Raw genomic sequence first — 13,107 nt, forward strand, 5'->3', positions numbered from 1 at the left:
CCTACCCTCAAACAAGTCCAACTCATTTCAGAACGGTAATAGGTGAGAAAGAAATTCTTGAATTGTGAGCGTCAGGAGTGTCTGAACATATACGGGGACAAGCCTCATGTCTTAACTTCGCTTCGTTAAGGAGATATGACAATTTGAAAATGCCTCTCATTAGAGAAATCCAGCGGTGATTTTGAACAAACTCTCCATTGAGTTTATATGGAGAGTTTTCTGACTTTGTGTTACTCTGAGGAGATTTGCAAAATATCTATGAGTCCCACAACAATGATAGTGACATTTTCTGAAAGCCAGCAAAAATACCTACGTTTTGATGTATAATTTGTGGGGCTTGAGTGGAAATTGAGCGAGTAGCAAGAAGTTGTTTGGACATGAAGAGAAAATTCAAACAGTTTCACTGTCCCCTCTGAGTTAATTGCATAGCAACCATAGCAACGCATGTATTTTCTGAAAAATCACAATTTTGCAACTGAAAACTCAAAGAGGGATAAGATTAAAACGGTAGAAGATCTGAAAAAGTTGAATCATACAGGAATAGCCAAATCATTTGAGAACATTTTAAAGTTTGAATGGAGTTTCTAGGTGAAAGTATGAGGCAGTAGTTAAGTTTCAAAGACAAGAAAGTTTTAGCAGAATTGTGGAAGTTTCCCATTCATTTCAATGGGACAAATTAAAGGAAAAAAGTGTAATATTTTAAAAAGTATAATAGTAATAAACACCAAAAGTCATAGCCGGCATTAGCAGAAAGAGCAGAACAGTTTAGAGTTTGAACGGTGAAAATAGCACAAAAATTGTGGAAGTAGATCCACGGCAAAAAGTGTACGGAAACACCCGGAATAATAATAAAGAAGAAAGAGAAACAGGATCTCAATAGTGTGGATGCCTATTAAGGCATCCACACAATAAATACAGTACACAGCTGTACAGAATAGAATAAAATAATATACTATATACAATACCCAATAAGGCAGATCATAGCACTGGTTATATTATGATAGAGTTGACCACCTGACATAGACTACATAAAAGGCAACGAATATAATTGCTCAAGTAAGAAGATAATTTCTGCACGTGGATTAATAAAGCCTCTCATCATTATTATTTATTTACCTCGTGAATAAACTGAGCTTAACATTAAAAGCACAAACTCCTGCAGGGATTCAGATTGTAAACATCGGTAGCCCACATCTTTTGAACCGGTCCTGAAACCAGTGTTCCTCAGCTTATCAACATCTGTTGATTTTTATTTGTAAACTAAATAATGAAAGTTGGACTTCTGCTAATGAGGTCTTCTGTAAACAAAGGAGAGGACAAAGTGAAGCCTTTACAGAGTGTTTGTTGAGTTTACCAGGATTAATAAATCTTGTTACCTCAGAAGTCAGTTACTCACTTGTCAGATAAACCTTTCACACTTTGTGTAATCCATATTTTATTTTATTGTAACAGGAAGCTTGACTTACACTTTATAATTGGTCTGAGGAAAGACTAGGTTAAATAAGTCAATAGTAGCCTTTAGCAGCAACATAATCTATGTTGTATAATAGTAATACAGAATCAGAACTATGGACATTTTTTTCTACATTTGAAGTTTTGCATGTTTTGCCACTGCAGGTACAAATAAACTGACATACCATGCCAAATTAAAACCTGGCTATTTGTCTGTTGGTGGTGCTATTCAGCAATACCAGAGGGCTGCTATGACTTGTGTTTAAAAAATATGTGTTTAAATGTGTCACGTTTGCAACACATTTGGACGACAAAACACAAACGTTTCCTATTAATAAATGTATACATAAAATAAACAATGCAAAATACAACCTTGTATTCGCTTGTATGACAAAGGTAAAAGTTTTTCAGATTAGGCTCCTAATTCTTTTCCGTTGTGAAGTGTTTGATCTCATATTGTCAAGGTCAAAAAACAACTTTCTCAATGATTGAGTCTTATGGTGTATTTAGAAGAATCTCCAGATTTCAGTCAAGGGCATGTTCACAGGTTCAGTCAGTGATTAATTTTACATTTACACTTTTTTTGTGCTGTACAAATTGCTAAAGATCACGTTTTTGTCTTCAGATAAACTAAATTGACTCATTAACATACAGAAAATTTTTCATTTTGTGTGTGTCCAAGAAATCTTTGTCATATGCATAGCTCACTGGCAAAACAATTATTATCAATAATCATTAAATTATTATTATTGTTCTGCAGTTACATAGTGAAATATGAAAAAGTGCAATTACATCACAATTACATAAATGCATGGGATTCAGATTTAGAAGGGATTAACGTAACTGATCTAAACACTATTACATTTTCTAAGTACAGTATACATTATAGTGAATAAATATTTTAATGTGCGCTCATTAGAGGAGCAATCCATAATTTTTCAACATCAATTTTCTCACCAACGGTCATATTAACAAAGCAACGATCATTTTTGATTTGATTCAGTGGTTTTAAAATATGGGTTTCTGCTGGGATTTGTGTAATTTGATTCATATCAAGTAAGGCTGCAACATGCTCCTTTAAGTCATTCAGTCTTTCACATGCTTATTCTTAAAGAGTGTTTTATGTTTGCTAGTACAGGACTTGGTTTGATGCTGATCCCCAGAGAAGGGCTTCATATTTGTAGCAATACGGAGAGAAAATAAAATGTTTTTATTCAAAATAAAGGTTTCCTTTTCTCTGTTATTGAGCCTGTCAGTTGTGCAGCTTAGCGCAGCTCCTCTCAGCTGTGTTACGTGTGGACCTTTTAAATGTTTGTTGAACTGTAATACTGGACTTCCCTGGCCTGAAAATCCACTATCACGCTCAAACGTCATGTTTTTGGTGAATAAACTAAAACCTTTGAAGAACCTTTTTTATTTTCAAATGTGCAGTATCTCATTAATGTCTCCTCTGACACAACATTTGTCAGAGGAGACATAACACAGTTGACAAAGCAATGGATTGAATGTTTTTTTCCATTTAAATCGCTCAAAAATCAAAGTGTAAGATTTGCAATTAATGGATTTTGCACTCTGCTCCTTTTTTATCTTTCACCTTTTAGTTGACATAAAATCTGCCTCTAATTAAAATGTAAAATGAAATGTAAATTTGGCAGACAGTTTGAAGACACAAAAACAATACATGTGTTTATCTAGCACATTCATTTAAGATCTCTAAAAATTAACCCCAGGCTGTACATGAAGCTGTCAAAATGCAGGTGTCCACATGGTGCTTAGCCATGGTTGGCTAGAGTAGCTATAGAGTGGCTGCGCTTTGCTACCTGAGGGTCAGTGAGTCATGAATTGCGAGACCATCTGTCCAAAAAGCTGTAGTGAATTATGATCCTATACCCACAGGAAAATCCAGCAAGAAGCCTTGAAACACAGGAATCAGGGATTATGGAATTGCTAAACTCTGAATCCTATAGTTCTAACATTTACGAGAGATGGTGACATGTGTGGTTGCCCAAATGCGTAGTATAAGATTATGGATAGAGGAGAATAATCTTAATTTACTGATAGCTGTCTAAAATCCAGAGTTATAGGTTGTACATGTGAAATCTTATGATATGACAGAATGCATTCTGTGAATGAAGGTGGAGTTTGCTCTTTTTAATTTCTGTTGTTTTTTCATATAGATTTTTTTTTTAAATTCAGTTTAGTATCAGTTAAGAAAGTTAATATTTAGAAAAATCAGTACATGTATTTTTGAAAGCAGTTGACTCTCCTTCTGTTGTAGACATCAGGAGTCTAAATAAACACGTTCATCAATGCCTCATCAGGCAGACTGTAATACAATTTTTACCAAACTAACAGATACTAGAACTGAGGCTTTTTATTTTCTATTTTAATTCTATTTTCACAAAATATTTTATAGGTTCGTTTTGTTTTTCTGTTTTTTTTTCTCTTCCAAAAGTTTATATATTATACGTTAACTAAAATGTTTTTTAAATTTTGATTTTAGTTAACTATCATAACCTTGGTTGTGAGTGTAGCGAACGAACTTGCACAGTAGCTCGATTGTCCACTAGATGTCTCATTTTCTCTACCTTTGAGAATTCACTATTTAGCCTCACAGGAAGCCTCCATGGTCCGCTTACTTTTTGTCTCCATTTTTTGTCACTGCTTTGCTTGTTAACATTTTTTTTCTTCTTCTTTTTCCACAAACTTCCCAGGTGTTTGTGAAAATGTGTATATATATTTACTTTTCAGGCACTTTACCTCAGAGCACTACCATGCCTACGGTGTTGTTTGTGTCATATAGAAGAATTGTGTTCTCTGATAGTCTTTTCACACTGCTCAATGGGTTGATTATGTAAACATTTGCTTGTAGGATGTCAATATGTGCCTGAGGTGACAACATTCTAATTAGCATATTTTTTCTGCTGTTCTAAATGAATACCTCTCCACTGATTAATCAACTACCTACAGAAAATGAGTCACACTGAGCTGCAAAACTGGGTCTGCCCTACAACTGGAGGTGGCAGCATCCTCAGAATGCCTGCATTTACAGTATCTGTATTTCTTGTTTGTGCATCTGTCTGGTTTCGTGTTGACTTAGCACCAGGACCACTTGTGAAGGCTTGCTGCTGTGCTCTCTGACTTCTCTGCATGTTTATCATCTGTCTGATGAGTTTACTGGTGATCGACCGCATGAACGGAGTCTCTCTGAGATTCTTGTTTTTTGAACATTGGAACTGTTGTGCCATTTACTGAAAGTTCTTACTGTGGTAAAAAAAAAAATAATTGTGTAATTTATTGATAAATCTGCAGCTATCTGCAACTTGAAGGCTTAGTTAAGTTGATTAGTTTGTCTGAAAGGACAAACTGTTTACCTGTGTGTTCACTATGCAGTTGCTGTTGTTTTCTGTTGATACGATGCTTGGACTCTGTGTTGCTATGGCCAGAAGGAACATTTTTCTCTCTGTCTTACATAATCTTCATTTAGTGCATTTTTGTACTTCCATTTTTCATACGGGATCAGCAGTCCTTTAAGAAAATGTAGACAAAAAGATGACTTCACCTAAGCCGGAGTCATGGATAGCCTAACTGTCAAGATTTTGGTTCTTCTTTGACACTAATCTGCTGGAGATAGGACAGTGAGGCACATGTGTTGGCTTGGTAACCAATCTAGTATCCAGTGGCAACAGAGGTCTATTGAATGCTGGGCAGCTCTACATTAGCTGGTGTGCCCACCACTCTCCTGTGTCACCAAGTTGTGGAGGCATATTCATATAGGGCCCTGCAGCGAAGGTAGGTTAGTGCAATGTTCACCTCGTGGGCCAACATTGTGTGCATGTGTGATCAGATATAGGTCCTCCCTGTGCTGGTTTTACAAATGCTCTTTTTGTTGAACAACTTAACCAGCCTGCAGGTGGTAGCACTCTCTCTGTCTCACTATGTAATTTTCTCAATAAGGTGCACTTGCTTAGTCTATGTTTAAGTCCTTGTTTCAAATAACCTCTCTTCTTCACATCACAGCCTCTCTTGAAAACACGCCGAACATGTTGTCTTGATTCTCACTCCACGTCTGAAGGCATCTGCAGGCGCAGAGGCAGACACAACAGGATAAGCGTCTTTGTCTCAGACTCCTGTCTGTCAGAGATCCCCACCCACCCACCCCTCACACACCTCCCTTTCCCCCCCAGCCTCCCATCTATTTGGGCGGCTGTTACAGAGAGGGCAGATGGCTCATTACCATAAATAGGACAGAGAGAGAGAGTGAGCAAGGGGGCCGTGCACACCAACTAACAGGACCACGCCGCCCAAAACTAAGGAAATGGAAGCCCGTTGCTAGGAGAGAGGAAAAACAGCTTTATGGCAACACAAAGCTGATTCCCCCATCCGACCTCATCCTGCACGCACCCCCCCGCCCCCTCCTCCCTGCTCTGGGGACCGAGCCTTCTATCTGCTGGTTGGGGACAGATGGTCGATGGGCCCCACCGTCTCTACAGCTGGACACAGGCTACGCTGACACAGTCAGACCTGGCATGACTGAATCACACCTCGTCCCGTCCAACCTATGAGAATCAGGAGCGGAAAGAGCTAAAGCCCGGGCCGTCAGCTAAGAATAGATCCACACTTGTTGCCCACAGGAAACGTGACTGCACAATAGATGGTAACATATTAGATTTGTAGTTTTGTAATTTTTTTTGTTGTTTTGGGGTTTTTTTTTCAATGAAGCTCATTCATTGTAGCAATTCACTTGCCGTTTTGTGCTTATCTGCTTCCTGTTTTTTAATTTTTTTTAATTTGACTTTTTAACCACTGAACAAAAAGTATGTAAAGCACTTACAAAATGATTTGTTAACACTCAGTTCCAGCTGCAAGTCCTTACTCCATCCCAGACTTTTATAACTCGTCTGCTCTCTCTAAGTCTAACAGGTTAAGAGTCATCCAACCCAATGTCTTGTAGAAGAGCAGTCCTCTCTTTCCAGTTCATCAATATTATCCTTTCTGAAAGGTGTCCCACCATGAAAGGATGGTGTGCAGGAAATGAAAATACTGCTTCACACTTCTAGTGGAGCATAGGGAGAAGTGGTAAAACTGACATTTTCTTTCATTTCATTCCCAACCACTCACACAAACATTTATACACTGGTCAGTAAAAGCTGAAGTCTGATGGGAAATATATATATTGAATTACCTAAGCCTATATCTTACAAATCTACAGGGCCTGCTTGGCAAAAGTCTTCCCTTCTTTTCTGTACTAGTTAGAAGTACTCAAATCCCATTCTGGGCAAACCCTTTGGTGCTGAGTGGAGGTCAAGCTAATGATGTATGAACTAGGTTTTAATAAGGCATTGGTTGTGTTCTAAGGAACGGGCAAGTTAATCCATTCATCCTTACTATACCTGTTCACCCTGTGAGGGGGCTGGAGCTTATGCCAGCCAACACTGGGGAATAGCGCGGCTAAAGTCTGAACAGCCAGTCAGTTACAGAGCTGACACAGAATCATCGATGCACAATATGAACTTATATATATAAAGGCTGAGGAGGGTGGGGTGAGAGAAGACATTACCTCTGGGGAGTATCTCAGCAAAGACACCACCTCTGAAACAATAACACATCTGTTCTCACAAGACCTTTGATTGAAAGGGCAAGTGCAGCTGGCTGTCTTGCAAACAGGGAAGAGGAGAAACTGACAAGAGTCTAATTTGAACAAATAAAATAATTTCATATAACACTTGAATATTGAATAGAAATGTTGTTTCACTAATATTTGACTTGAAATCGCAGGGTGATACTTGAATCTGCTACAATTAATGTTATTTCATTAGATGTGAGCCATTTTGCACATCGTCCACGGGGAATTGGGGAAGGATGCTTGACATCCTCCTTCTCGGAAAAGAAGGAGGATGGGGAAAAGAGGGAGAAAAGCACAACTATCCAGATTGCACGAAGGAAAGCATGGCAGCAGCATGACAAGTAAGCAGAACAGAGGCGGTCCTGCATCACCTAGCCATCCGCCCTGGTTGCATAGGAACACGAGGGCCATGCCTAGCCTCCAGACACGCTCCTTTCCTCTCTCCTCTGCCACGCTTCATTACCCAGTGCTCAGCCAGGCACAGAGAGCCACTGCACCACTTTCTCTGCACTACAGCCGTGCGCCCGCTCGCAGCCTCCCAACCAGGCTTACCCAAAGACCAGGCGGGGTATATGCTGCACCTCAGGCATCAGGTCACACTCTCTCTTAATGTATACTGCAGAGGCAAGAGTGGAAGGACACAATCAGTGGCTTCCAACCTTCTTTTCAGTCGACAGATAAACTCAAATATTCAAAATGTGCTCGTCTGAACTGGTTTCAAACACTTTATAAAAGTGGATGTGATAGTGCATGTCAGTGGTTAAGTCAATTTGGCCACATTTGTTGTTTATTTGTACTGCTGGCAAAATGTTCATCTCTTCATCATATATGAGGTTTACATTTAGTTGTTTTTTTCTGTCTATCACTTTCTATGTCAGATTTGTACATCATGTAGGTCCAAACCATGACAGAGCCTCCACCATGCTTCATAGATGGCTTTAAACACCCACTGTTGTACATTCTCTACATATTGACAACAATGTGAATCAAAACTTACAAATTTGGATTCTAAATAAGACCTGTTGACACAGATTTTTAGTCCAGTTCTTGTGTAACTTGCTATTCCTCCTTTCCCTGAATTACTGTCATGCTGACACATTCAAAGCTTTGGACTTCTTTGTATAACTGAAAAAGCTTCAGAAAGCCTGGAAGACTTTACAAATTATAAGTAAGTCTGGCTCCTTGGGAACAAAATATAAAGAAATGAGGGGATCGCTCGACACTTTTGCCCAGACTTTTGATCCATTTATTTAAGCTATAGAGCTATGTTACTGTAGCATATGTTAGCTTGCAGCTTGTAGCGTACCAGCTCTCTTGAGAACTGGAAGTGTAAAATCTATTTAGACCCAAAGGTGGTTTCATAGAAGTTCAGACTTCATATTTATTGTTGTTTTGTTTTATTGGGTAAGTTTTGAAACTGAGTGTGAACACAAATGTGATTTTTAACAGGGTCTGATTCATGTTGCTAAGCAGCAGGTGGAATTGCTTCTTGTAGCTTGTATACATGAGAAAACACAACACACACTGCTGGAAGGACATGAGTGATCCCTCATACGTGTCATAGCCCACTATGGAGCTGGCAGTGCCAGACAGCACTGCTGGGCACAAGACCACTATTGTCCCACAAGATAAAGTGCACTTGTGACCAAAGCAAGGCGGGGAGGACCAGATGCAGTGAAAAGATAAGGGAGTGTCAAACAACAACGCTTTTTGTGTTGTGCCGTTGTTTACGGTAGCTGAATGTTTTTACAGACGTCACAAGTCCATTTTAAACTGTTGGTAGGACACGACATGTCAGGAGTGGGCCGTCTTCCCTTTATCCTCCTCTTGCTTCACAGTTAATTGACTACAAGTGTTCATTTGCCTTCGAGGAGCAGTCATTAGGGCTGAATAACAAAATTTAGCTCCGCAATAGAGCAGCCAGAGATCAATGGGTTAATTTAATTGCCCTCGCATGTGGTGTATTGTAGCAGGGCAATTTCCAGAGCTTTATAAGGGAGTCATGCCGTTTTACTGTGCTTAAAAGTGCAAAGAGATAGCAAGGAGGCAATGAAATAAGGGAAAGACCAAAGTTCAGTACTGTGTGTTTGGTGACAACTAAGCTGCCAGTTATATACAAATGATATTGTCACAGTCAAGCTCGAGAAAGAGCTGTCACTCTATCCCGTGTAATGACTTACAAATGACTGATTGTCTGCCTAAAGCTATAATCATGTGATGGATAACTGAAACAGAAGAATGCAATCGCTTTATATTAGAGTGACAAATTTAAACTACTGACTTTACTGACAATCTGTTTTGACTTGTATTACTTTGAAACTACTACAATTTCTTAAAAAAAAAAAAAAAAGCCTAGCTCTCATCACAAACTCCCTGAGCTCCCCCGAATTTTAAAAAAAAGTTGTCATGGCAAAATCACCGCCAGTCTTTATAGAGTGCACACATGGCTTTATCTGACCATCTTTTCACCAACTGTAACAATGTGCTACCATTGTTTCGTGCAAGATTGGAGCGACATTGTAAGCAAGCCATTAGTTCCCAACCCAATTATAATGTATAGGATGTTTATCAGATTTTGTGGGTGTGGTTGATTCTTTAAGCAACCATTTCAGACGAGCAGAGAGACTTTTTGCTGAAATTATGTGCATACGTTTAGGAGTCTGTTTTATAAGGGGTGGGGGGTAGTGAAGGAGGACATGCAGAGGTTTGGTGTGACAGGGGTAGGGTGGGATGGAGGCAGATGATCCACTGTAACAAACCCTAGAATTGTGTATGTATGATCCTGATTAGAAGTTGAGAGACTTGCCTTTATTACAAATACACAACACTATGTTTACTAAGGATAGATTGTTAAAATCAACAAGTAAAACAAGTTATAATCATTTAATCAGGAGCTATCTACACTGACGTGTCTCACTAAAGACCTGAATCTATTTTTTTTTTCATTAAGCTGTTATAAAATTTCATCTACTGTCCTTTGTTCATACTGGCATGCTTAATCCTCCACTGGAACAAATTTAGGACATTTGTGACTGTCCATACAAGCATTTGCCCAGTCTTACCTGAACAAATAGACTGATTCAATACAGTATTACAGCATATGTGTTTGACTGTTGAAACGATCATTCCTCTGCCCCGCGTGTTGAATTTTATTGCCTTGTGCATTAAAAGAGGCACTTATCAGCTGACAGATAACGGACAATCAGCACACTGCTGACACAATTCATAAGACCCGGTTAGGAGAAAGGATTGTCAAACAAAGGCTTGTGTAGGCAAACACACTCTTCAGTTGAGGATAACTGCAGGCAATAGCTGCGAGAACCCCTAGGGAAACAAACCTGAAGAACAAAGAAAGTGTTGCATTTGGAACAAGTTGACCACGTCTGATTGCTCTGCTGACAGTCAGAAGCCGTCTGCAAATTAAATTTACACAATTTGAGCTGCAAACACTTAAATTTAATCACTGAATATTTATTGAGTGATGCTAAAAGATTTAAAAAAACAACAACACTATCTGTGGTGCTTGCTTTGTGCAGTCTACTTCATTAAGACTGGTTGGCTCCATTTAGAGCAATGAGGTCTGGACTGGTAGGATTTCTGCTGCGTGGTCCCACACCGCTGCTGGCCTCTGGGGCTTCACAGACGGTTGCAGTTCCCTTCTTGTCCTGGAAAGTATGCAAATACTACCTGTTTAACCGGTTACCACTTTGACCATACTTATCTAGGGAAATTAAATGCTGCCACGCCTCTGCGCATGTGTGTACACATGCATCTGCACGTCTCATTCGCTTTAATGTGCATCATAATTCTCTTGATGACCCTTTCACTTCACATTTCAAACGAGGTCCAAACTAATTAGCAAAGGGAGCTGGGTGTCTGTTAGTGTAGCTTTAAATCCTCTAGAAAGAGCAGGAACAGAGACTTTACATTGTTCACTCTGCAATGTGCTCAGCTGTCCAAGGCACAATCTACCAAATTGCACATAATGGTGCATATTCTGGAAATACCACAGTCCCTTATGTCACAAAGAAACCCAGAATCCTTTTTTTTTTTTACATTAAATGGCAGCATCTATTCTGAAAATGTACGTGAGGACACACTGCTGATAGAAAAAAAAAAGGAACAACACAGAAACCTGAATACTTTGAATGCATATGCAAACTTTATTATTTTTATAGGACAGCGAGACAAGCGCTGAAAAGGAGGGATTATTGCAAATCGAGATGACATTCGTAACAGGGAAGCAGTTTCTTCTGGAATGTGATTTCTCCTCACAGTTTACACCTCGTTTCTGGCTGTGTGCTAAAGTGTCAGCATCTGTGTTCCCACTCCAGAAACCAACACTAGGTGTAATGAGAAAAAAAAAAAGGAAACAGGGAGAAAACAACAAAGGCAGGACGGCAGATTGAATGAAGAGCGGCATACAAACAAAGGTTGTCACTAATAGAGTTTTATGAGCTCCAGACCTGCTGAAATGGAGTGTTGTGCGTGTGCAGCAGCTCTTATCGGCTCGCTGGCAGTAGGGCAGGGGAGGGTGAGAGCTTCCACACTTGCGATCCCTAAAAATGGTGTGATTCATTTTCCGCATGAGAAGGTCTCACAGGGGCGGCATCAGACCAGCCAGTCCACACAGATTTATGGACCATTAAAGCAGCAGGCCTCCTGACCACTATGCCACTATGGGGCTGGCTGCTAAGACACACTGCACCCTCATTCATGCTTGGCCACCACTCTTCATCACAGGCTGCTTCCTCATTGTTCATCCCTTCATCAGCACCACTTTTACTGCCTCACATGAACTCCTCTCATAGTCTGTAATCCTGCTGTTCCTTTTGATGCAAAATGAATTGTTTACTGTCACCATTCTCACCTGCTCTTACCACCGTTTTCCCAATTCTTTCTCCCACTTTTGCGCGTTATTCTTTCCTTTCACAAAAAGGATAATTCCTTGAGTCGCTTGTTATATAGTCCAGAAAATGGTCCAGTACAGTTATGGAAATCTCTGACGGTGGTCCGGGCTAGCGTGTTGTTTTAGTCTAACAGTTATACAATCAGATTAGCACCATTGCAGGCACACAGACTAATGGGTCTGTATTTTCAAGGCATCCTCAATCAGCTGTTTCCGTGGTGATTAATGCATCTTGTTCTCGTCTCTCTCATTTGCTAGCTTTGCAACTTCATCATCCCTAGGAGTCGTACTGGAAGGGAAAAAAAATGGGGCAGAGTCTATGCTGCTCACCGGCCCTAAGAATAGCTCAGTGCGCAAGAAAACAAAGCCACAGTAACCTGAGCAGAAACTCCAAAGCATGAATGAATGAATGAATAAATATAATCACATTCAGATAAATCACTTCACCTTTGTTGTTGCTGGATGAATGAAATTTTTGCATTAAATGCTGTTCTCCAGCTTTTGTGTGTGTGTGTGTGTGTGTGTGTGTGCATACATATATATATGTGTGTGTGTGTGTGTGTGTATGCCATATATTAACGACACACTGAAAAACATTAAGACTCACATTACTGTCAGACAAGTATTCATTTTGACACAAAAACACTGTTACGCCACCACCAAGCCTGTTTGTCCAGTTTAAAGAAGAGGAAGAAAAGAGAGTGCAAGCTACTTTCGGTTGCTCCCTTATTCAGAAGGGGTTTCCACAGCAGGTAGCTCTGCATGTTTGATTTGGCAGATATTTTTTTAAAACAATTGATTTGCCTTTCCTGTTGCAACCTGAAAGGGATCTGTGGTCTCCTCCGGGATCAAACAAGTGATCTTGTGCTTGTTAGGTGAAAGCAGTGCATACTGACAGCTCTCCTGCATGGCAGGTTGGCTTTATGCACATTAAAATAAATAAATAAAAATAGAGAGGCTATTAGATCATTCCACAGAGAGCTACTCATGTATGCTTATGAAACAGAGTGGCTGGAATGAGTAAAGGTATCACCGTTATGTGAAAGTTACAGCTTGGTGTGAAGTCAGTTGGCCAGTAAAGCTGCACTCACCAGATAGCCAGAGATACAAAACCGAGCTG

This window comes from Aulonocara stuartgranti (assembly GCF_965226115.1).
Source record: "Aulonocara stuartgranti genome assembly, chromosome: 13".
NCBI classification, from domain to species: domain Eukaryota; kingdom Metazoa; phylum Chordata; class Actinopteri; order Cichliformes; family Cichlidae; genus Aulonocara; species Aulonocara stuartgranti.